The following is a 26,018-nucleotide window of genomic DNA, read 5'->3' as shown; positions in this document are numbered from 1 at the left end:
AAATAAACAATTGCAAAACGGGTGCATGATATTCGGCGTAATAATAGGTTAACGACAATTACACACATGCGCCAGCCTAGTAATTTCATACCCCGCTGTTGCTTGGTTTCTGGTTGACGCTAAACATATCCCAAAAGGTTCGAATCACCACGTGTATATCACTAGTGTGCTGCGGCTCTATAAACTCATGTACCAATTCATCCAACTTGCTGCGTACATCCGACACATTTTTCAACTCATTTAATATAACCTCAATAACCTTTTGAACAATGGCTGCTGGCGGAGGATTCGGGTTAAATGCCTTGATCCCGTTCATTATAACATCAAGCAGCCACGGTGTATACAGGCTTTTTGCTACCCTTTCAAAATTATATATAAAATAATACGGCTCGGGCCCGTTGTAGCAGGCGTGCCACCGTAGGGCCGTACAATGGTGAGCACACGCCATACAATCATCTATTATCGTGTCCGTTAACATGCGATCATGGCCGTGATGAATTTTATACAGTACAGCTGCCGCTTTCGTCGATCATCGATGTCTCTCGATGTCGCTGCGACCGCAATAAACCTTCGTTGGAACACATCCTCCACATGTCTGCGCATTTCTTCCTCTGTCAGACCTCCACTGCATGGACCTGCGTGGATATAAACATTCGGCCTTTCCCCCCCAAGTTAAAAACGGTAAATCCACTGTTATGTTCGAGAACTTACCGTTAATCCAGTCCTCTGCTTCACCGTCCATGCACATCACCCTCAATTCACTTGATAACACAGAAAATTCTTGGTCAAAAGTAATCACTAAAGCTTTCACAATAGCTACAATTCAATCAATTTTAAAAAAGTATGGCGAAATAAATTTATCATACCTCCAGTTTGGCATTTCCATCTTTGTCGTGAGCTGATCGTCAATCGTTTCAAGTTTTCAGTATTTTGGTCATCAGCGTCCCCTAATATAGGGATGAAACTTTTGGGGTGGGTGTGTTTGGTCCCCCTCCCCACTGCAGGGTCACATGCTGATGACCCACTCACCCTCAGGTTGCGCTAGCGTCCCCCCGCCTTTACCAATGGTCGAGTTATGGATTGTTTTTATATTTAATTATTATAATTCGTTCTAATGATTGGCTTTCATTCCTTGTTTACGACATTAGTGGGGTTATTTTGTCCTGTGCTTTATTCCTTAACTTCCCAGTGCTAAAATGATTAAGTAAAAAAATGCTAGTTGCAGCCTGAATTCAATGTCCCTGCTCGTTTGTTCCTACAACCCAGCGCATTCATCACCCCCCTTTAATAACCACGATTAATGTTTTTCCACCTCTTAAAATAACTACGGTGTTAGTCTAACAAAGTTTTTAAAATGTTTTTGAAGTACGTAGCTAAATGCCGCTCACTAGTTCCGGTATCTATTAAATTAATAATGCGTTTAGTTTTATTTTCAATAAATACACCCAACAAAACACTACTTTTACAAATTAAATCTTGTTGGCTTAAAACTTTTTGTACTAATTTGTCATACACCCATTTAAGTTACTGCACTTTACCCCTCTGATTAAACAATTGAAGTTAGATACTTCATCCAGACCCCAGGCCCCCAGAGGTGCGTCCGGGTATGCTAGCACCCCAGAGCTGTGGCGTTAGATATCGACTTTATTTCAATTAGAAATATATTATTTACACTATTTATGAATAAAACAGATTAACAAATTGTAAGGACATAAAATTATAGGTCTTGCAGGCCCCAACTCTGATCAGCCTGCATCAGTCTATTTCAGAGCTCCGCTGGCCCAGGCAAGACTGGACTGTACTCATCAAACCACCCTTTTTAAGGAAGGCAAAGGTCTGCCGGCTCCTGAGAGACTGGATAGGAATAACTGGAGCAACACAGAAAAAGCAAGACCTTTCACCCCCTGGAGTGACCGGAGTTCCACAGTCAATCCACAGCAACAACAGCTGTCAGCCTCCATACACTGACACCTTTTCCACTATAAACAGGATAACTCACCACACATAGATGTTAGGGACAAATACACACATGTTTGCTCTCGTTTGAATGGGCATGAGACGAGGAGTATTATACTCTGATTTAAGGCAGTATAACTTTCCCTAAGAGAAATATAGAAACTTTGGCTAAACCCACCAAACTGAGAGAGCCTCTCACATGGTAGAACAAGGGAATTACGACCACCCCCTAAAGTGATCTGATTGGCTGGGGACTTGAGAGCCAAGGTCAGCAATGGCCCTAAAATTAACCATTGACCGAAATTGGTCAGTCTTCAGAGACATGCTATCACCTGGTTTGGATACTTAAGGAAGGGCCTCAGAAGAAGTCGGGGAGTCACTCTGTAATCAGAGCTCCCACAGAGAACTGGGCGAAAGTCCATCTGTAGTCAGATACTTTCCACAGAACTTTGTGCACTCTCAGCTGAGGTATGTGATGGTTTTATATTGTATTTGTCCAAATGTATTTACAAGTATGTGGCCACATGTTAATTGTATATTGTAGTATGTTTAATAAATGTTGTCTTGATTGCTTCATGACTGTCTGATTTGCTAACCTGATTTGCTCGATGTTGACAACTTTCGAATTGGTGGTGTGCAGTGTTATGCCCTTAACTTTCAAGTTTCTTTTACTTTTTGCGGTTCTGTACCCATAAGTTTTGGGGCCCCCTGAAACAAATTCCACAATGTGGTCACAATGTGGTCTGGGTTGAACTTGCTTGTCAGCTCCCCGAGAAAATCGCCCAAAGGGGGCATCCAGTCGCCCCGGCTTGCTGACAAAAATGACCGAGTCTGTATCATGGTACAGCGGTCTTGTGTCAAAACACTATGGGGTCACCCAAAACAGACAACAAACACAAGCGCATGATTGGTAAACGGCTTTACCGCTCATTTTATTTTTGCTATAACAAAGTTCGCATGTAAGTAAAATAAAAAATAACAAAAGGAACATAACAATCGGGATAATATGTGAACGACAATTACACACATGCACACATTATTATGTGTGTACTCATAATACGCAGCTGCTGGGGTTTTGCTTGATGCTATCCATATGCCAAAAGGTACGAATCGCCGTGTATATATCACTAGTGTGATGTGGGTCTATAACATCGTGTAACAAATCATCCAGCTTGCTGCGTTCATCCCTCACATTTTTCAGCTTATTTAAAATGCCCCAATAACCCTTTGAACAACTGCGGATGGTGGGGGATTCGGGTTAAACGCCTTGAGGCTCTTCTCTATAACATCCACCAGCCATGGCGTATACAGTCTTTTTGACACCCTTTCAAAATTGTGTTGAAGATAATACGGCTCTGGGCGGTTGTAGCAGGCATGCCATCGCAGGTTCGTACAGTAGGCTGCACACGCCTTGCAATCATCGTCTCTTATTGTGTCCAATAACCATGCGATTATGGCGATTGATGAATTCTATAGAGTATAGCTGGCGCATGCGTCGATCTTCGGTGCCTCTCGACGCCTCTGCGACCTCCATAAACCCCCGGTTGAACACTTCATCCAACCGCCCTCTCATTTCTTCTTCTGTCAACCATCCACTGCGTGGACCTGTGAGGATAAAAGCATTCAGTCTTTCCACAATTTTAAAACAGTAAACCCATTGATATGATCAAAAACTTACCTAAATGCCAGTCACTTTCTTCACTGGCCTTGCACATCATCCGTAATTCACTTGATAATACAAATTCTTGGTCAAAAATAATCGCAAAGGTTTTCACAATACCTATAATTCTAAAATGCGGCGAAGTAAATTTAACATACCTCCAGTTTGGCATTTCCATCTTTGGTGTCATGAGTTGATCGTCTATCGTTTTCAAGTTTTTCAGTATTTTTGGTCGACAGCGGCGCCCTTAATATAGGGGAAACTTTTGGAGTGGGGGTGTTGGACCGCCCTCTCCCCGCTGTGGGGGTCACATGCGGTGGGCCCATGTGAATGCCCTGGCTGTTCCTGAAGAACATGTAGCCGGGTTCTTCTTCGTCTGTAGTGTTGTGGATGCGCTGGCGCTCAGTGGCTGACTACCGGCCCGTGGTCACATACCACCTCACCAGCCTGGACCTGCCGGGTGGCGTAGGTTCCCTCCCCCTTCCCCGCAATGTCTGTCCCTTTCACTTTTGATGTGGATGAGCTCCTGGATATGGCTTGAATCCATGGCAGTGTCCACTAAACCCATTGGTTTACAGTCCTTGATGATGCTGGGAGTGCTTGCAATGTTGCTTCTCCAGCCTTGGTTCCTGATCCAAGCGTCGACCCAGGACTCGGTTGGCTGCCGTCTGCCATTGTGCTGTCAAGGACAAAGTAAATTGTTAGTTAAGACGACTATATAGATAAGATCCCTTATCAGTAAAAATGTCATTAGTGCTACAAAAAATACTCAGAGGACATGCCGCACACGTATTATATTAAAATGGATGAGAGAGGGATATAGGGCTCTCGAAGGAACAAACAGGCATGCTTGGGTTCACTCAAACCCTTTAATACAACAACAACAAATTTATTTTTATATAGCGCATTATTACAACATTACATTGTCTCGAAGCGCTTTACAGCATCCGTACCCAAAGCCCCCAGTGAGTAAGCCAAAGGCGACAGTGGCAAGGAAAAACTCCCAAGAAGGAAGAAACCTTGGGAGGGACCAGACTCAAAGGGGGAGCCCATCCTCCAGGGGCCGGCAGGGATAGTCAAATAAGAGTCAAGTCACATATTTCCCAAGTCTTTTGATTGGGACAAACTGGAAAGCAGGGAAGATGACAAGCCAATGCCGAGTCTTCTTCCAACCGCCAGGCAACTAGAGGTAAGGCAGTGGTGTCAGACATGAAAGATGACACAGGCAGATGGGCGGGCTGGATGCAGGGACGTCACTGGTGGTGGCGACGTCACATGTAGTAGGGTATGCTGGACATCTTGATAGATTGAGGTCTCCAGGCATCACCCCCCAGGAGGAATAGGGGAAATAAAATGAACAATAAGTCCAAGTAGAGGTGGCTATCGGCAGTGCTAAAAGCTAGATGAGTGCAACATGAAGTCCAATGTACAAGCTCCGGCAGATATGGCTATGGCAGCATCAGTAGGAGGGAGTGGCAAGTGGGAACGCAGGCATGGGGAGTCCCTGAATGTCAGCACTCCAGCTCCACAAGGGAGTGTGACGCTAGAGTGACAGCACTGACAGTTCAGTTAATCCAAAGCCAATGACACCGATCCCCACCCAGCTCTACACCTCACACTACAGGTCTGACTGGGAGTGAAGACTTAGCTAGGGCTAGAACTAGTGTCCCTATAAGCTAAACTAAACAGATGTGTTTTTAGTCTACACTTGAATATTGAGAGTGAACCTGAAACCCGCACATCTGGTGGAAGACCATCCCACAGCTGAGGAGCTCTGTAGGAGAAAGCTCTGCAGCCTGCCGTAGCTTTTTCTACCTTAGGTACTAACAGGTATCCCATGGCTTGATAGCGAAGCAAGCGTGGAGGGTTGTATGTGGTCAGCAGATCACAAAGATATTCTGGTGCAAGGCCATTGAGTGCTTTATAAGTTAATAGCAGTAATAGCAACCCAATAGGAGGGCATTACAGTAATCCAGTCTAGAACTTACAGAAAAACTAATACATGCCTTCGTATCATTAAATGAGAGCATCTCACGAAGCTTGGCTATGTTCCGTAGATGATAAAATGCAGTTCTAGTAATACTTCTTATGTGAGCATCAAAGCATAGATCTGAATCAACAAGAACGCCAAGATTTCTAACCACCGTGTTAGGTTGTGCAGGAAGGCTACCAACATTGAGGTGGTGAAACTTATTTCTTGTAGCCTTGGGACCAATTACCAGAACTTCTGTTTTTTCTGTGTTTTAACATAAGGAAATTTTTTGCCATCCAGCACCGGATATCTAATAGACAGTCTTCTAATTGAGATATCTGTTAGCAGTGATGTATCATCAGGGTTATGTACAACTGTGTATCATCCGCATAGCAATGAAACCCAATACCCTGATTTCTAATAATGTTACCAAGAGGTAGCATGTATAGGGTAACCAGTAGCGGGCCCAGGACTGATCCCTGTGGGACACAATATTCAACTTTTGTGGCCTTGGATGATTCATTGTTCACATGGGCATACTGATAGCGATCAGTTAAATATGAGCGGAACCAAGAAAGTGCTGTCCCTGTAATGCCAACTACACCTTCTAACCGGTCCAAGAGGATATTATGGTCCACGGTATCGAACGCTGCAGTTAAATCTAGCAATACCAACAGAGATACACAGCCACGGTCAGAAGCCACAAATAAATCATTCATTACCTTGACTAGAGCAGTTTCTGTGCTATGGTTTGGTCTAAAGCCAGACTAATATAATTCATTGGTTTTGTACAACTGATTCATTATTTTGTTGTAGGAAAGAGGCCAACTGAGAAACTACAACCTTTTCCATGATCTTTGAAACGAAAGGATGATTTGAGATAGGTCTATAGTTTCCTAAAACGCTGGGTTCAAGATTTGGTTTCTTTAGGACGGGTCTGATAACAGCCATTTTAAAAGGTTTTGGAACATATCCAAGCCTAAGAGAAGAGTTTAACACAGTAGTGCCAATCTGTGGTGCAATTTCCTTGAATTTTGTAGGAATTGGGTCTACAAGGCTAGTAGAGGATTTACAGGAGAAAATTAAGCTCAAAAGTTCTGAGTGTGTAATAGGAATGAATGATTCAAAGGTCTCATTATTGGTAAGCATAAGACTAGCAGGTGGCTGGCAGCCGTAAGTAGGTAAGGGTGTGCACTGGATAGTCTGTCTAATCTTAGTTATTTTATCATTAAAAAATGTAAAAGTCATCACTCTTAAGAGCTTGCGGGACTTGCGAGTTTAATGAGGAATTCTGTATTAACCTAGCTACGGATTCAAATAGGAATTTAAGATTGGTTTTGTTCATGTCTATTAATCTGGAGAGAGACACAGACCGAGCAGTTACTAGTGCTTGTCTGTATTTAGAGAGGCTCTCTTTCCAGGCAGATTTGAAAACTTCTAGTTTAGTTGAGCGCCATTTTCGCTCTAGCTTGCGTGATGCCTGTTTGAGTTCACGTGTATTATCAGAGTACCGGGGGCAGGTTTGTTATTGCTATGCTTTATCCTCTTAAGTGGAGCCACAAGATTTAGAGTGCTGCGAAGGGATTTTTCAGTGTTTGAAGTTGCCTGTTCAAGTTCATCTACACACGATGCTTCAGATGTAAGGCTGAAGGACTGTGGAAGTTGTTCCATAAATGTTGTAGTTAGTGCATTAATAGAATGTCTGATTCTATACTTTGGAGTGGTGGTCAACGGGAGGCTATACTGGATTTCAAATGTTAACAGGTAATGATCTGAGAGCAGAGGACTCTGTGGCATAATAGACACATGTGCCACCAGGATGCCATGACTAATGATCAAATCAAGGGTGTGGTTACAGACATGAGTAGGCCCGACTACATTCTGACATACACCTACAGAGTCAAGAATAGCTGCAAACGCTGTTTTTAAAGGATCACTATCCGTCTCCATATGAATGTTAAAATCACCCACAATAACGGCTTTGTCAGTACTGACCACCAGGTTTGTTAAAAAATCAGCAAATTCCTTAAGAAAATCACTGTACGGCCCAGGCGGTCTATACACAATAACCATGGTGATTTGGGGTGAAGAACTACAAAGAGATGAGCCAGCAAGGCTAAGAACAAGAGTTTCAAATGTGGTGAAACTCACACCACATTTCTCAGACACTCCTAAGTTGGACTGAAAAATTGCAGCAACACCACCACCTTTGCGATTTGGTCGAGGGTTATGCTTATAACTGTATTCCACTGGAGTAGATTCATTCAGTGCCATGAATTCATCTGGTTTAAGCCAGGTCTCAGTAAGGCACAGGGCACCAAGACTAAAATCAGTAATTATTTCATTTATTAATAGTGCTTTAGAAGCCAGTAATCTTATTCAGAAGTCTAAGTTTAAATATAGCATCAAAACTGTTTTCTAGTTATGGATTCATTGTGATTTTAATTAAGTTATTATGGCAGACTCCACGGTGGAATAGTCCTGCATGATTAAAGACGCGGGGAACAGACAGTCTCAATGAAATGAACCCTAGGCGACGACTCTAAGCGACTAGCAGGCGGTCGGTTATGCCGGTTTGCCTGCCGCCTGGACTTGGCTCTAGTTAGTCTACAGGCAAATCGCTGACTATGAGCTATGCTTTGACAGGAGGTCGGCACCAGCCCACGAGGGGTGAATACCATCCCTCTTCAAAAGCCCAGGCCTACCCCAGAACATCCGCCAGTTGTCTATGTAACCAGGTGATCTGGAGATTTTGACCATGAGCGGTTAACTTTCAGAGGACTGTTTATCCTTTCCAAAACGATTGGAAATACTTTCCAAAAGTATTTTACGATGTCTGGTTCGGAAGATGAGCAGTCTGAGACTGTTTTGAGGGGGCAGGTTAAAGAACTACAGAGTAGACATGAGGACGCCATGGCGACGATAGCTGCCCTAACTAAGCGGTCTTATGTTTATGTTCCCAGGGAGAGACATATCTCTCCATTTAGTGGTGACTTTGAGACTGATGGCCGATCGGTGGATGATTTCATTGACGAAGTTGAACGTGTGCTTCGTGCAAGAAATCAATCTGAACAGGACCAGTATGATTTTGTATTGTCACTTCTTAGGGGAGCAGCTTTAGAGGAAGCGCATATGCGCAGTAATGCTGATTGTGACAATCCCAATGACTTATTCACCTACCTGAGAGCAGCTTTCAGGGACAAGCGCAGTGTTCATCAACTGCTGCATAGTTTCTATAGTCGTAGGCAGCAGGAGGGGGAGGGCATTCGAATTTTCCCACCCCAAGAAAGTCTTTTCTTGCCTCAAGACCATTGGAGGTGATTGCTGTAGATTTCACAGTGCTGGAGCCTGCCATTGATGGTCGTGAGAATGTGTTGGTGATCACAGACATTTTCACGAAATTCACACAGGCCTTCCCAGCTCGGGACCAAAAGGCAGATACCACAGCAAAGATCCTTTTACGGGAATGGTTCATGAAGTATGGAGTCCCGGAGAGGCTGCACTCAGATCAGGGACGAAATTTTGAAAGCGCGGTTGTAGCAGAGCTTTGTAGACTGTATGGGGTGAAGAAGAGCAGGACTACTCCCTACCATCCTACGGGAAATGCTCAGTGCGAGCGATTTAATCGTACCATCCATGATTTGCTACGCACATTGCCTCCCGAAAAGAAACGCAGATGGCCTGAGCACCTGCCTGAATTGGTGTATGCGTACAATGTGACTCCCCATTCAACCACAGGCTATTCTCCTTATTTGTTGTTTGGTGTTGAACCCCACTTACCAGTGGATGCTTTGTTGGGACAAAAGCAGGTGGTCAATCCAAACCATGATTGGTTAGCTGTGCATCAACAGTGTTTAAGCGAAGCGCATGCCAGAGCGAAGGTGTATTCCGAGCAGAAAGCTGCTGAGCGCATTTCTTTGCAGAGGGACATAGTCTATTGTCCAAAGATTGAAGTGGATGCCCTGGTGTACTTGCTTGATCGGCCACTAGGTCGCAACAAGATACAGGATGCATGGAAGCCCACGGTTCACAGGGTTGTGGAAGTTTTGGGTAACACCTACACTGTAGAGCCAGTGGAGGGAGGTCCTTGCAAGAGGGTAAACAGGGTGGATATAAAGCCCTGTGTTAGCCCTCCTGTGCCAGCGCCACGGAGAAAACTCCCTGCTCCTGTAACTCAGTGTAGTCCGTCTTCAGAGACCGAGTCAGATGTTGGAGATGCAGAGGAAGATGTCTTCCTGGTGAGACATATGGTCCCGGTGTCAAATATATTGCTGGACAGGTCTGAACTCGTTGGTTCACAGCCAGTGGCCTGTCGGGATGAGGACATGCAAATTGGGTCTGCTGAAACTCCAAATAGGGAGACAGTAGAAACAGATGCAGGTGAGCCTAGCCCTGAAATGCAGACACCTGTAGCTGGTCCACGTCGGAGCCGAAGAGTGAACGTGGGGCAACATTCAAATGTGTATCATGAGCCTAGATCCGTTCTTGACATGGCCTCCGTAAGTCCTGCTGCAGTCTCACAGATATTGACTAGTTTAAGTACAGTTTTATTTCGAGAAGCAATCAAAGAGGTTAGGAAGACCTTGGTAGGTAGTGAGTAATCGAGGGCGCTTACTCCATGCAGGGGAGAATGTAACCAGGTGATCTGGAGATTTTGACCATGAGCGGTTAAGCTGCATCGGGGAACGAGGGGGAATAGGTGGTTGCGCCTTTAAGCAACTTGGTGACATCATCACCTGAGAGAGAGCGCGAAAAGCCACTGTCTGGAAGCGCCATTTTAAGCTGGATGAGCTGGGCTGCGGACGGTTTTCTGAGTGGGGTGAGAGTTTCCCAGAGTACCAGGTTTGTTTTCTCTGCCAATTTTCTGTGTGAGAAAAGTGGAGAACGGTAACAAATGGTGCGTATTCACTTTCCACATATTGAAAAAGCGGGTAAAATGGTTCGTGTCTGTTTTTATTTTAGAGAGCGGTGCGTCACAAGGTTTTCTGCCCGCGCCTTGAGGTTTTACTGGTATGTGCAAAGTTGGTAAGAGCATGCTGTCCATGTTAAATATCTGTTCAGTTGTTAGTTGCGTGCTAACAAGGATATTTCTGTTTCAGTGTGCCATTACCGTATTATTTTCAGTGCAAAACTGCCGTTTCCTTTTATTTCGGGGTACTCGGTTATGTGAGGTCTGCCTCACAGGGTTTTCTGTGTGTTTTATTTTACTTTTATACTGTACCAGTCCCACCTGAGTGTGGAGTTTTATTTCTTTTCTGTAAGAGAATCCTCTGTAAGGGAAAAGTGTGAGGTTCAAGAAACTGTTCATTGTAAATCCTTTTATCTTCCAACCAAAACGTCTAATTAATTAGGCCTATGGAATGAATTAGACCCAAAAAGAGTATTTGTGTTCCTGCGTGTTGTTTCCCGGGCCACATACACATACAGGGAGATGTACAATTAGTAGTTTGTCCTGTCAAAGGAAAGATACACTATATGGACAAATGTATTGGGACACCTGGCCATTACACCTAACCTTAATGACGTCCCATTCTAAATCCATAGGCACCAATATGGAGCTGGTCCTTTGCAGCTATAACAGCTGCCACTCTTCTGTGAAGGCTTTCCACAAGTGTGTTTATGGAAATTTTTGCCCATTCAACCAGAAGAGCACTTGTGGGGTCAGGCACTGGTGTTGAATGTGAAGGTCTGCTTCGCAATCTCTGTCTATTTCATCCCAAAGGTGCTCGATGGAGTTGAGGTCAGGGCTCTGTGTCGGCCAGTGAAGTTCTTCCACACCAAACTCACCCAACCATGTCTTTATGGACATTGCTTTTTGTACTGGGACACAGTCATGCTGAAATAGAAAAGGACCTTCCTTCCCCAAACTGCTCCCACAAAGTTGGAAGTGTAGAATTATCCAAAATGTCTTGGTATTCTGAAGCGTTGAGTTCCCTTCACTGGAACTAAGCAGCCTAGCCAAGCCCATGAAACACAACCCCATACTATTATCCCTCCTCCACGAAACTTTACAGTTGGCACAATGCAGTCAGGCAGGTAAGGTTCTCCTGGCCAATCCAAGGTTCATCCATCTGACTGCCAGACAGAGAAGTGTGATTCATCACTCCACAGATCACATCTCCACTGCGCCAGAGTCTAGTGGCAGCATGCTTTACACCACTTTATCGGATGACTGGCATTATGCTTGGTGATGTGAGGTCTGCATGCAGCGGCTTGGCCATGGAAGCCCATTCATGAACCTCCCAGGACACTGTTTTTGTGTTGAGGTTAATGCCAGAGCTAGTTTGGAATCTGCAGTTATTTCCTAGGTCTTTATCACTCCTTTTTTCATACCTTTTCAGAATCAGAATCTTTTTATTCGCCCAGTACAGAGAAGTAGAAGGAATTTCTTTTGGTGCGGGTGGTATCATCACATAAACAAAACACACACAAATAAACATCTAAAGGTAAAGATACAAAGATTTATTTTTCACAGGAGATGTGCAATGCTGAGTCAAGCATGTGGACAATATAAATAAATAGATAGATGTAATGTGTGCAAAGAGCTTAGGTACAGTGCAGATGAGTTCATCCATCCATTTTCCAAACCGCTTATCCTACTGGGTCGCGGCGGGTCCGGAGCCTATCCCGGAAGCAATGGGCACGAGACAGGGAACAACCCAGGATGGGGGGCCAGCCCATCGCAGAGCACACTCACACACCTCTCACACACACATGCATTCCTGTGGGCAATTTAGTAACTCCAATTAGCCTCAGCATATTTTTGTACTGTGGGGGGAAACCGGAGTACCCGGAGGAAACCCCACGACGACATGGGGAGAACATGCAAACTCCACACACGTGACCCAGGCAGAGACTCGAACCCGGGTCCCAGAGGTGTGAGACAACAGTGCTAACCATTATAAACTCGAACTCCTACACTGACCTTTCAAAGCAGTTTCTCTCCCAAGCACAGCACCGCAAGTGGTTCTTTTAGTCAACTACCAGTATACTCACTGGAAAGCAGCCCGTTCAAAAATCAGCCTTCTACCTCGTCATTTGGAAGAACATCCTCAGATGATTGTCTTAATGTGTAAAAATAACTCAAACTCACCCTTCCAAAGCACTTTTTATCCTAGTACATGTTCTGTACTACCCTCTACCTCAACTACCACAACGATTCATCAACCAGCAAACTATGATAAATACCTTTCAGTAGTGGCTGCACTGTCTGATGTGTTTTCTGATGACGAGGAACTGAATCACGCCGCACTGGCAAGCATCCAGAGCGTAAGGTTAGTACAGTATTTAAATATTTAATGGTGGTGCTCGCTGTCACGTTTCTTCATCCATGGAATGTGCAATGACTCTAATAACAATAAATAACAATAAATAACAATAAAATGTTTAATCTGAGAGGAGGGGGGATAAATGAATAACAGATGACAGCTTAGCAACACAGCTTACAGAAGTTTGATCATTTATTCTGCTTATTGTATATATATCACAATCTCTTTATAATATAATAAATATGATAATTGTGTGCTGAAGTTCTGTGCCATTGTCTGTGCGATTATCTGTACCATCAACAACACATAATGCCACATGCTAAACTTCCTGTGTTTTGTTTGATCCTGAAGAACAACACAAAGTTCTCTGCCAGCAAGAGATATTTTGCAAGATCTTGCAACCAACATAAACCATCTGAAGAAATGCAGGTTTAACATTACCTGATCCTCAGTCATGAATGGAGCCATCAGAGGTTTTAATCGCAAAACATATGATCCATGTCACACAATTTCTCTTGTCACACAAGTTCACGAAGAGGCTGTGGACCAAGAAGAGAATTTTTAAGACTTTTAACTGAAGCTTTGCCAAGCTCTTCAATGTTTGAGGGAAAAGAAGGCAAAATGAACTTGGCTCTCGATAGTACTGCTATGAATTGATGGTTATCTCGTCACTGAGAGGCTGGGCTCTATAGTAATTTATTACATCTATATCATTGTTTTACAGTATATGGTGGGACAGGTATTTGTAATAGTTTCATTGTTTTCACGCACTGTCAAATTTGTTTTTTTTCTAATCTTGAGACAGGTGTGGAAGTAAAATTGGACATTGGTAACCCGGGAGGGAGGCATATTGGGTCTGTTATGTCTTATGCTTTAGGGAAGAAGAGATTGTTTTGAATACTGTGTGACCTCGCTTCGTGATAGCTGCCTGCAGTAAGTTCCGCAGACCCTGAGGAAAGCTCGGACCTTGTAGAGGCAGACAGCGGAACAAAGGGGGGGGGGGGGAGAAACCACCTGCAGGAAGAGATTCCAAGCTGCCTCAACTGGTGCACAGCGAGTTATAGCTTTATAAAATAGTTGCGGCAGACAATATATAACACCCATGGGGCCTGGTCGGGCACAGCCCGAACAAGGCACGTGGGTCCCCCTTCCAATGGGCTCACCACCCATGGGAGGGGCCATAGGGGTCAGGTGCGATGTGATCTGGGCGGCGGCCAAAGGCAGGGACCTTGGCGGTCCGATCCTCGGCTACAGAAGCTAGCTCTAGGGACATGGAATGTCACCTCTCTGATGGGGAAGGAGCCTGAGCTGGTGCGCGAGGTTGTGAAGTTCCAGCTAGATATAGTCGGACTCACCTCGACGCACGGCTTGGGCTCTGGAACCAGTCTCCTTGAGGGGGGGTTGGACCCTTTTCCACTCTGGAGTTGCCCGCGGGGAGAGGCGCCGAGCGGGCGTGGGCATACTTATTGCCCCCAGGCTGGGTGCCTGTACATTGGGGTTTACCGCAGTAGACGAGAGGGTAGCCTCCCTTCGCCTTCGGGTGGGGGGATGGGTTCTGACTGTTGTTTGCGCTTATGCGCCAACAGAATACCCACCCTTTTTGGAGTCCTTGGAAGGGGTGTTGGAGAGCGCTCCTCCTGGGGACTCTCTTGTTCTGCTGGGGGACTTCAATGCTCACGTGGGCAACGACAGTGAGACCTGGAGGGGCGTGATTGGGAGGAACGGCCCCCCCGATCTGAACCCGAGCGGTGTTTTGTTGTTGGACTTCTGTGCTCGTCACGGATTGTCCATAATGAACACCATGTTCAGGCTTAAGGGTGTCCATATGTGCACTTGGCACCAGGACACCCCTGGCCGCAGTTCGATGATCGACTTTGTAGTCGTGTCGTCAGACTTGCGGCTGCATGTCTTGGTCACTCGGGTGAAGAGAGGGGCGGAGCTGTCAACTGATCACTACCTGGTGGTGGGTTGGTTCCGCTGGTGGGGGAGGAAGCCGGCCAGGACTGGCAGGCCCAAGCGTATAGTGAGGGTCTGCTGGGAACTTCTGGCAGAATCCCCTGTCAGGGATAGTTTCAACTCCTACCTCCGGCAGAACTTCTCCCATATCCCGAGGGAGGCGGGGGACATTGAGTCCAAATGGGCCATGTTCCGTGCCTCCATTGTCGAGGCGGCTGACCGGAGCTGCGGCCGTAAGGTGGTCGGTGCCTATCGCGGCGGCAATCCCCGAACCCGCTGGTGGACACCGGTGGTAAGGGATGCCGTCAAGCTGAAGAAGGAGTCCTATCGGGCCTTTTTAGCCTGTGGGACTCCAGATGCAGCTGACGGCTACCGGCAGGCCAAGCGGGATGCGGCTTTGGTGGTTGCTGAGGCAAAAACTCGGGTGCGGGAGTTTGGCGAGGCCATGGAGAACGACTTCCGGACGGCTTCGAGGAGATTCTGGTCCACCCCCGGGGAAGACCCAGGACACGCTGGAGAGACTATGTCTCCCGGCTGGCCTGGGAACGCCTCGGGATCCCCCCAGAAGAGCTAGATGAAGTGGCCGGGGAGAGGGAAGTCTGGGCTTCCCTGCTGAGACTGCTGCCCCCGCAACCCGACCCCGGATAAGCGGAGGATAATGGATGGATGGATGGACAATATATAGCTTGGTATGTGGTAGTGCAAATGTATAAGTAATTATGTTAATCATACAAATCATATGTTAACCATGTATTTGCAGTGATTTAATGACAATACGTCAATGTGTTAATCATTAATCAATGGAACACCCAAACATTAATAGTGATTCAATGTCATGTAATCAATATCTATATTCATATCTCAAGTAGGAGCCTAGCAGTCGAGACATATTCTGGTAAACTGAGCAAAATGGGTGGATTTTACCTTGTCACCAAGGTGAACCAATAGGGCAGGAGAATTGTGTTTGGTCACAAAACACCAAAAAACAGAGCTCAAACGTATAACAATCAGGATTTATAAGTCCTTATTGGGAATTGGGAGTTATGGTTAATCAGCTGGTTGCTCTGTGAGCTCCGGGTGACTTGGTACAAAGTGCCAGAGTGTGACGGCAGGCTTTGCTGGAATAAAAGAGATTTCCTTTACTCACCAAACTGAGAGGTCCAGACTTTTATTCAAAGTGTTATATTTAAAATTTTTCTACCACACTCTGTAACTCCTGTTTGGACCCCAGAGCATCTGCCACTCATGACCCGTCACTGCTTTGGCCACCAGCTTCTCTCTGTATTCCAGCCCATACTTATCCAGACATAGAATAGAATAGAATAGAATAGAATAGAATAGAATAGCTACTTCATTGTCATTCAGAACATACACCGGTTAGTGCACATCAGAGCAAAATTACATTGCATTGACTCATCATCGGCCCAGCAGAGTAAATTAAAAAAGAATATAAAGTGGAATTAACATAGAATATGCATAAAAATATATTAACAGCACTATAGCAGCAAACACCAGTGTACATCGCCGTTTCAGACATATTGCACTAAACTATTAAAAAGATGCAGCTCTTGAAAGTGACATGTGGATGGATAGAGAGAGGCGGAGTGTGTGTGTGGGGGGGGGGCTGCCATGAGTTATTGAGAGTTCAGGAGTCTAATGGCTTGAGGAATGAAACTATTACAGAATCTGACTGTCCTGGTCCTGATGCTGCAAAGCCTCTTCCCAGAGGGCAGCAGGGCAAACAGTCCATGGTGAGGGTGGGCGGAGTCTCTGATGATGTCACAGGCTCTGCTGAGACAGTGTTTGTGCACAATGTCCTGGATGGATGGAAGAGAAGTCCCGATGATCCTCTCTGCAGGCCTCACCACTCTCTGCAGCCATTTCCTGTCTGAGGCTTTCGAGCTGCCAAACCAGATGGAGATACAGCTGGTCAGCACGCTCTCTATGGTGCCTCGGTAGAAGGTGCTGAGGATGGGAGAGGAAAGCTCTCTTCATCCGGCGCAGGAAATGCAAACGCTGCTGAGCCTGTTTAACCGGTGATCTTGTGTTTGGTGACCAGTCCAGACTGTCAGTTATCTGCACCCCCAGGAATCTGACGCTGCTGACCACCTCCACAGCACTGTTGTCAGTGACGAGTGCTGAATGACTGGGCTGTTTCCTCCTGAAGTCCATGATCATCTTCTTGGTCTTCTCCACATTCAGGATCAGGCTGTTTTCACTGCACCATCCCACCAGTCTCTTCACCTCCTCTCTGTAGGGCAGGTCGTCGCTGTTCCTAATGTGACCCACTAACCTACTTTGGATTAAGCCTGAACACCACCTCTCACCCCCCCCCCCCCCCCATCACAGACACCCCGCCATAACACTGCCTTAATAAATTACCTGCACTGAAGCCTGTTTGGAGCGAGGTGTTTCAATGCTGCTCCGGTCTCCCCCCACAGCCCAAAGTCGTGCAGGATTGGCTGATTGGTGTCTTTGAATTGGCCCTGAACTTGTGTGAGTGTGGCTGTGTGAGTGTGTACGCCCTGTGGTGAGTTGGTTCCCCCCAGGGTTGGTTCCCGCCCAGGGTTGGCTCCCGCCCAGGGTTGGTTTCTGCTCAGGGTTGGTTCCCACCTGCGCCCATTGTTCCTGGATAGGAAATTCTATATTATTCTATTATAAATTTATACTTAGTCAAAGGCATCTGGGTAGCTTGCAAACCCTACAGACTATTTACAAGGTAATAAAACTGTTACATAAATGTAAATGCGTGTGCAGATTTGTCTCGAATTGAAAATGTCACAGCAGCCAGGAGACCAAAGCTGGCAGCCCTGTGAACCTCTGAAATATATGTAAATAAGCGGGAAACCTTTTCCTGCCACTGAATTAGCTTTCATTAGTGTGTCATTCAGGCCACACACTGGTTTGTGTTAAATTTGCTAGACAAAAAATAAAGATCAGGCTAAATAAAGATGCGACTCAGAAATGCCTGAGTGATTCGGTGTCCAAGGCCTGTGAGATACTGGCACCATATCCAAGGGGCCCCATCGCGGGGACCCAGATAAACAGCTTTTGGAAATGGATTCATGCATTTCATCTAACTCAGTACAGAAAATCACCTCCAGACATCCAGACAGGACATTTGGGGCCGTGCTGCATTTAATCGTAAGCTTGTTAAGGTATAGAGGCCTTCATAAATGTCGAGTTTTGCAAAAACAATGAGGTCAATCTTCTTTGAACGCTGCCAGCTGGGAAAGTATGTTGGATTATTGAACAAGACATACAGTAATAACTGCTTAAACAAGCTGATTTATCAGTCTGTTTTATAATAATACACTCGTCCTTCCTGAATAACCCCTCACCCTGTTGAATACAGTGATCTGATGCCCATTGCTAATGTATGGTGTGCAGCACTTGATACTCACAGGATGCTAATTCATTGCATGGAGATTTCGGTTCACTTACATTCTCTTCATATTGTGTGCGGTAAGTGCAATAACCAGAGGAAGCCTGGTAATCTACTCAAACATGTCTAGGTCTGATTTACAATCAAGGCAAGAGAAAATGTTATTTACTGATTTTCAAAGTGTTCTCTCATCGGTAACACTTTATAAGCACAAATAATGTAGTATTAGGCCACTTAAAAAAAAAATTGGTTCTCGTCCCCGCCCAACCCGCCGAAATGCCTCCGACCCGAATTTTTTTTTATTTTTTATTTCGTAAAAATCGCATGGAAAATGCCCAAGAATGACGAAATTTGAATTTCCTGCGCATTCCACATCGACAATTGATCAACATTGTGTAATCCCAGTCTTGGAATGGTTTCATGAACCTAAATTTGTCTCTACCTGAGATGGGCTGGTGCAAAGATTTAAATCTGGGGAAGTGATGTGGTACATGTTCTTAAGTACTTGTTTGTAGAGTTGCATTTCCTTGTTCAACCATTCAGGTTCCTGTATTTTGTAAATTCCTCGTGGTTTAACATGTTTTAATACGCTTTCTTTCTAGATATATATTTTAAAATCTTGGTTGTTCATTTAGAATGGGAATGACAAACAGAATATTGGTTTCAAATAGTATCATTTTTATATTCACGAATAAAACATCAGCATGAAGTATCCAAATTCATAGTTGGGAAGGCATTTATGAGATACACATGGATCAAGGAATTTACATTCTTGTATTCTCTTACATTTAATATATTTGAAACGCAACAAACTGGAAGAACTGAGGAGGCATGCTAAGTAGGTCTGCTCTCTTCGGTATGTATTTTCAAATATGTATTTTCTTAAATATTTGAAAGTCCAAACAGTCAATCAAAATTTGTAAAAAAAATAAATAAAAAATCCCTCCCCCCCGACCCACCCCCTCCAAAAAAAAGGACGAGAACCATTTTTTTTTGTGGCGTTATGCTGTTAGTTTGTGGTTAATTAATAAAAAAATAAGTCTTAGTCAGCAGCTTGATTTTGTCCGTAAATATGGCCGCTGCACACGCTGTATCTAACCGCTGCTGTAGTGGATTTTTAAAGGTCGCCGGCAGGAAACATCACGTTCATCTCAAACGGGAAAGTGCTGAAATTCAGCGGCGCGATATCTGTTCCTGCAAAATATATGGATGATTGATGGGTCATAATATTATTGGATTTTTTTATTATGAAAGAATGCAAATGACTGCTAGTTACAAACTTGCATAAAAAGAGATGTCCCGTTAAAATGAAGTAATCATATTTTATGTCGCGCATATATCCGCTTTCTTATAATTTAATTCTGATCCTATTTTATTTAGAAATCTGTGTTTTGTCTCCACCTAGTGGCGTCCCTGAAAAGTACACATTGTTTCCGGAATGATCACTTTTCTGTGAATTGAGGTGTCCAGTGGATGTAAGAAATATGGCAGCAGCTTGATAGAGAGACATTATAACTGACTACAGTCACTGTAGTCAGAATGTGCAATAGATAATGAATCCAATGGTGGATTGTCAATGGATGTCTGTATATTTTAACACGTCTGTTATTAATGATAATGCATGCAGATAAATTTAGTGGCTTTTGCCTGCCGGGCGTGGGAGGGGTTCAGTATCTATCTATGTATCAATTTATCTGAGTCAGACAGATAAGTGGGGCAGAGGAGTAAAGGTGCATGGGCACTTGCCCCCTCTGTCTGAAGGAGGAGCATCCAGACCTTTTACAGTTGGGTAGGGGTGGCAAGGGTGCCTGGGCACCAGCTCGTTCTGTCTGACGGGGGCATAACCAGACCTTTTACAGTGGGGAGGGGGTGGCAAGGGTGCCTGGGCACCTGCCCGTTCTGTCTGACGGGGGCATAGACAGGCCTTTTACAGTGGGGAGGGGGTGGCAAGGGTGCCTGGGCACCTGCTCGTTTTCTCCAACGGGGGCATAACCAGACCATTTACAGTGGGGTGGGGGTGGCAACGCTGCCTGGGCACCTGCCCGTTCTGTCCGACGGAGGAGCAACCAGACCTATTACTGGGGGGTGAGGGTGGCAAAGGTGTTAATTATTTAACAAAACAAATTTATTTATTTAATGAAATATATTAATAATAATTTAATTTACTTTGATCCACTGACCCAGGACATAATTATATTTTCCACTGTTTTTTGTGTCTGTTATGTCTCCAGTTAAATGATTATTATACACATTGAGTGTCATTGTGTCAGTTATGTTCAGCTGCAGTAATACAGTGAATTTAACTTAATCCAGCAGACTGTGGTTTCATTATGTTACTCAGTTATGCTTTGGGTGACGCTGAAGCAGGACATTAATAGGACAGAACAGAAAGCCTTTATTGTCATTGTACAGGGAGGAAATACAGTAAATGGACATAAATATATAAAATGTACATACACAGGAGAAGGAGATAGCCCTCCCTCCCCCAATCAGGATTACATTTTAGTCAGAGAAAAAAAAACTATTAAACTATATTTTTAACGTTATTCACCTCACTGAAGACAGTCATTAATTTTTTGTCAATCACACAGTACTGTGCAAAAGTCTTAGGCCGTCCAAAGAAATGTTTAAAGCTGTTTATCTGGGTAGCAAGTGTACTTTGGCTTAGAACAAAAAACACAATTTAACATTAGAACGTGTGCAAATTCAGAGTAACACAATAAACGCTAGTAATAATTTCTTCTGTTTTCTAAAAAGTTACTGATATCTAGTTGGATGGCTAGATGAACACCGCTTCAGTTCCCAAACTTCTCCTCAGGGGCACCTCAGCCGTTCCATGATTTTGTTAAATTTCACCAACAGCTCAATTAAATAATTAAATATATTTGGTTTAAAAAGTCAGTGAGAGATTGACTAGCTGTATGAGGTCTGCTAGTGGCCAAGTCAAAAAATACATGGCTGCACTGGACGGTCGCTGCAAATACTAGGATGATTTTAGCAGAGGTTCTGAAATGGCGAAGCTGACACACTTTGACAGGCATCATATCATAGTTTTACACCAACAGGAGAATAATCTAAACATAATTTTCTTTGCCTGCCTAAGACTTTTGCACAGTTCTGTACATTTCAGAGTAAAAAGGATTATAAAGGTTAAAAAGCAGAGATTTTACCCTTTTGTCAGGAGAACCAGCAACACGTCACAGAGACACTGAGGAGTTACTATAAACCCCAAACCCTGGATAGAGGGACTCAGTGAATGAAGAGGTGAATCTGTGCAGGGGGGTCAGTCCATCAGAGGAGACTCTGTAGAAGGACAGAGCACCAGCCCCCCAGTCCAGATACACTCCTACTCTGCGGGAGCCTGAGGGCTCTATGGGTATGAGAGTCTGTTTATTATTGTGCCAGACAGAGTAACTGTAAGTATCACAGTACAGACACCATGACTTGTCACTGTATCCAAGCTCACAGTCACTCCATTCTTCCCTCCTGATCCCTTTATAAGTCACTCCTATCAGGGCTTCATATCCATCCCACTCAGCCTCCCAGTAACAGCGGCCAGTCAGACTCTCTCTGCACAGAACTTGGGGCCAGCTGTCAAATCTCTCTGGATGATCAAGATATGGCTGCTCTGCCCCCCATATCACTTTCCTGTTCCCCCCCGACAGAGACAGGAATCTGTTTGCTGTGTTGGGATCCAGCGTCAGCTGGCAGGAGTCTGTAGGCAGGAGGAAGAATTATTAATCCCATCAGGCCGCCTGTACTTTATGTTTCTGTACGATATAAAAACAGCACAGCTTCCCCTAACGAAGCGGGAACTGAAGTTTATGAAACATAAAGTGGGCGCGCGACGGCGGCGGGAAGAGCCGCCAAAATGGGGCGCGAGCTAAACTAACAGCTTAATTAATTTAATAAAAAAATGGACAAAGCAGCGGCATTCATCAGACATATTCATCACAAGCATATTTACCACAAAACGGCACCAGAGATCAATACTAAAGTCAGTGTCTTTCCTTCAAACCGCTAATTCCGGCGCATCCGGCTCGAAAATGGCCATCAATAACAGAATATTTAAGTAATATTATTACACGTTTAAAGTGATATTTAATAAACATTTGGACCTGGATTCTGATATAAACGATGATTCCGGCACAGATCGTGCATCATAAAAAACAGGAAGGTTTTCATTAATTCAGAAAAATATTGCTCTGAAAAACGGGATTATTATCTCATTAATTCGGAAAAACAGAATAAATTTTTTCCCAGATGAATGCAATACGCTTCCATAGAGAACCGCTTACCGGGCGCGTGACTGTAGATGCTGCGCCGCTACCGCGAGGCGTGAGCCCCGCATCTCGCGCACGCACGCGGCCGCTATAATCTGTTAACATGGGCGCCGAAATGAAATTTGATATTTTCCGCCGCACATCCAGTGTCTCCCGGGCGCTAATTTCTTTTAGCACCTTGGACCAGGAGAACTTTTTAATATTCATGAGTAAAGCCCTACACGATTGGCTGGCTGATTAATATTTAATTAATATAAATTACATAAGGCAGGGGTGTCCAAATCCAGTCCTGGGGTGGCGGTGCCCTGTGTAGCAAAGTTCTTTCCCTGTTCCACCATAAATAATTCAGCTCAAGAGCTGTGTGGTTATTAGCACAAGGAGTTGAATCAGTAAGGAATAATTGACGACGGGATTCGTCCGGTTTTTCTACTTAAATCGCTATTGTGAGTAGGACTATTTCTTCCGCATCTCATCCAACGACTCTTTTGCTAGTTCCAAAACGTCATTTTAAAGCTGGCAATGGAGGCTTCAGCCGTTGATAGCAGATTAATGCAGTTAATAATGAAGTTATTAGAAAGAGAGCGAGAGAGACAGAGACACAGAGAAAGAGAAACAGAGAGAGAGAGAGAGAGAGCTTGTATGAATTAGGCTACCTCTGTGTGTCCCTCAACAGTGTTCTGAAGCACCGTCTCTAAACTGTAAGTCTGCTTTAAGATGCAGCGCTGTTATTACCTCGCTAGTGAGAAATGTCATGTGTAGCCTTTAAGTTGGTACACTAGGCTAACTAATACTGCTGCAGCCCAATTGTTGAAAGTTTCATATTCACCGTAAATATTAAAATTTACTTTCGGAAAATCGTCTGTCATGTTGTTGTTTTTGTTAGTCCTCTGTGCTGTATAGGTACTGTATGCTAATTTCCGTTATTACAGTTAACTATGCGAAGTGATATGGAACTGTAATGCGGTCAAGAGAGCTGCCTGGAACTACGTTCGGCGTGCGTTTCTCTGAAAATAATTGCACACCTCAGAACGTTCGTCAGCCAATCAGATTCAAGCATTCAACGGTCCCGTAGTATAAGGTGTGTTAAATGAGGGGAAACCCAAAAATGTGCAGGACTCTGGCCCTCCAGGACTGGATTTGGGCTCCCCTGGTTTAAGGGATTCAGTGACCAATCAGTAATATTCTCTCATGAATATTAAGGAGTGTTACAGAACCACCCTGTAAAAATGCAAATTCGCATTTTGTACTTGAGGAGAGAGTCCGGTCTCACTGCCTACAGGTGCCTCCTTAGGACAATACTAACGAATCTCACACAGAAAACACATACACTCACGGCATCCGCAAAAGGAACAAATGCAAAGGGTTCTTTTTTTGTGAAATTAAAGATGTATAACTAATTCAGAATATATTTAACCATCCTACACTCCCACACAAACACCAAGATAATACAAGCAACTATAAAGCATTTGTAAAAAATATTTTTAAAAATGATTAAATGAATTGATAGTGTTTTTGGTGATGATTTAGATTTTTTGTTTCTCGTTTGGATGTTGTCTAAAATGACATGAAACTCACCTAAACACAAACATGGAAATCCATCTACACACAGTGCAAAGAGCCACACTCATCACAACAATTCTGTGAATACAACCATAACATAGTATTCATGGTATTATTAATAAAAACATGCAAACACACTTACATTTCTGTAAGCCTGGTCTGGTCCTGCACTCTCCACCGTGATCCACACTATAGGAGAAGCAGAATGACATAGTACTGCTGTATCCATTTATTTATTGGTGCCTCTTCTTCACATAAATGCATAAGTATCTGTAGCGTGTCAGACACACACTCTGTACTCACTGCAGCTTCTCCAGTTTACAGTTGGGATCCTCCAGTACAGCAGAGAGCAGCTTCACTCCTGAATCTCCTGGGTGATTGTAGCTCAGGTCCAGCTCTCTCAGGTGTGAGGGGTTTGACCTCAGAGCTGAAGCCAGGGAAGAACAGCCTTCTTCTGTGACTCTACAGCCTGACAGTCTGCAGAAAGATGGAAAAAAAATCCACAATAAATAAGATCACCTGACCATTACAAGCATTACTTTTAAGCAAAAGTGACTCCTCTGAAATATTTCAATAATGACGCAAAATTAACAATATCTTTTGAACATTTTATAAGAATCTATACTTCTCAGAACAAGAACCAGATCCAGTTGATATAAAATCATTTAAAAATAATCTAGACTTACCCATATTAACCAATGAAACAGCAGATGCCCTTGATGCCAGAGGTGGAGATTTCAGGTCCAGAGAGTACAAATCCAGACCAAGATTTTGTTTCAACCAACCAGATGAATATAAAGAGTCACAGTCACAGATGCTCAACTGGTTTGTTGAAACAAAATCTTGGTCTGGATTTGTACTCCCTACATCAGGTCAGTTAAGTAGCGGAGGGGGTTGTTAATCAGTTTCAGCTGCTTTGGTGTTAATGAAATTATCAACAGGTGAACAAGAGGGGCAACAATGAGACGACCCCCAAACCAGGAATGGTTTAACAGGTGGAGGCCACTGGCATTTTTCCCTCCTCATCTTTTCTGACAGTTTTTTCACTAGTTTTGCATTTAGCGATGGTCAGTGTCACTACTGGTAGCATGAGGCGATACCTGGACCCTACAGAGGTTGCACAGGTAGTCCAACTCCTCCAGGATGGCGCATAAATACGTGCCATAGCCAGAAGGTTTGCTGTGTCTCCCAGCACAGTCTCAAGGGCATGGAGGAGATTCCAGGAGACAGGCAGATACTCAAGGAGAGCTGGACAGGGCCGTAGAAGGTCCTTAACCCATCTGCTCCTTTGTACAAGGAGGAACAGGATGAACACTGCTGGAGCCCTACAAAATGACCTCCATCAGGCCACTGGTGTAAATGTTTCTGATTGTGTTCTCAGAGACAGACTTCATGAGCTTGGCTTGAGGGCCCAACGTGCTCTAGTGGACCCTGTGCTCACTGCCCAGCACCATGGAGCTCGATTGGCATTTGCCATAGAATACCAGAATTTGCAGGTCTGCCACTGGCACCCTGTGCTTTTCACAGATGAGAGCAGGTTCACCCTGAGCACATGTGACAGACGTGAAAGGGTCTGGAGAAGCCATGGAGAACGTTATGCTGCCTGCAGCATTGTTCAGCATGACCGGTTTGGTGGTGGGTCAGTGATGGTCTGGGGAAGCATATCCATGGAGGGACGCACAGTCCTCTACAGGCTAGACAACGGCACCTTGACTGCCATTAGGTATCAGGATGAAATCCTTGAACCCATTGTTAGACCCTATGCTGGTGCAGTGAGTCCTGGGTTCCTCCTGGTGCACGACAATGCCCGGCCTCATGTGGCAAGAGCATGTAGGCAGTTCCTGGAGGATGAAGGAATTGATACCATTGACTGCCCCCCACGCTCGCCTGACATAAATCCAATAGAACACCTGTGGGACATTATGTTTCGTCCATCCGATGCCATCAGGTTGAACCTCAGACTGTCCAGAAGCTCAGT

General features: G+C 44.5%; 1 protein-coding gene and 1 long non-coding RNA gene across 9 annotated transcripts in view; both read left to right on the top strand.

Moving 5' to 3' along the window:
• The window catches only part of LOC125721462 (NACHT, LRR and PYD domains-containing protein 12-like), a 360,988-nt gene that overhangs the window by 76,762 nt on the left and 258,208 nt on the right, over positions 1-26,018 (top strand). The window lies entirely within an intron of this gene.
• LOC125721517 (uncharacterized) overlaps positions 2,090-26,018 on the top strand; it is a 137,379-nt gene continuing 113,450 nt past the window's right edge. For both annotated transcript variants that reach the window (XR_007385794.1, XR_007385793.1), the window contains exon 1: positions 2,090-2,223. This is a non-coding gene — a long non-coding RNA (uncharacterized LOC125721517). The remainder of the gene's footprint in view (positions 2,224-26,018) is intronic.

The sequence above is a fragment of the Brienomyrus brachyistius genome, unplaced genomic scaffold (assembly GCF_023856365.1).
Source record: "Brienomyrus brachyistius isolate T26 unplaced genomic scaffold, BBRACH_0.4 scaffold33, whole genome shotgun sequence".
Lineage (NCBI taxonomy): Eukaryota > Metazoa > Chordata > Actinopteri > Osteoglossiformes > Mormyridae > Brienomyrus > Brienomyrus brachyistius.
This window is presented reverse-complemented; position numbering and strand designations above follow the sequence as displayed.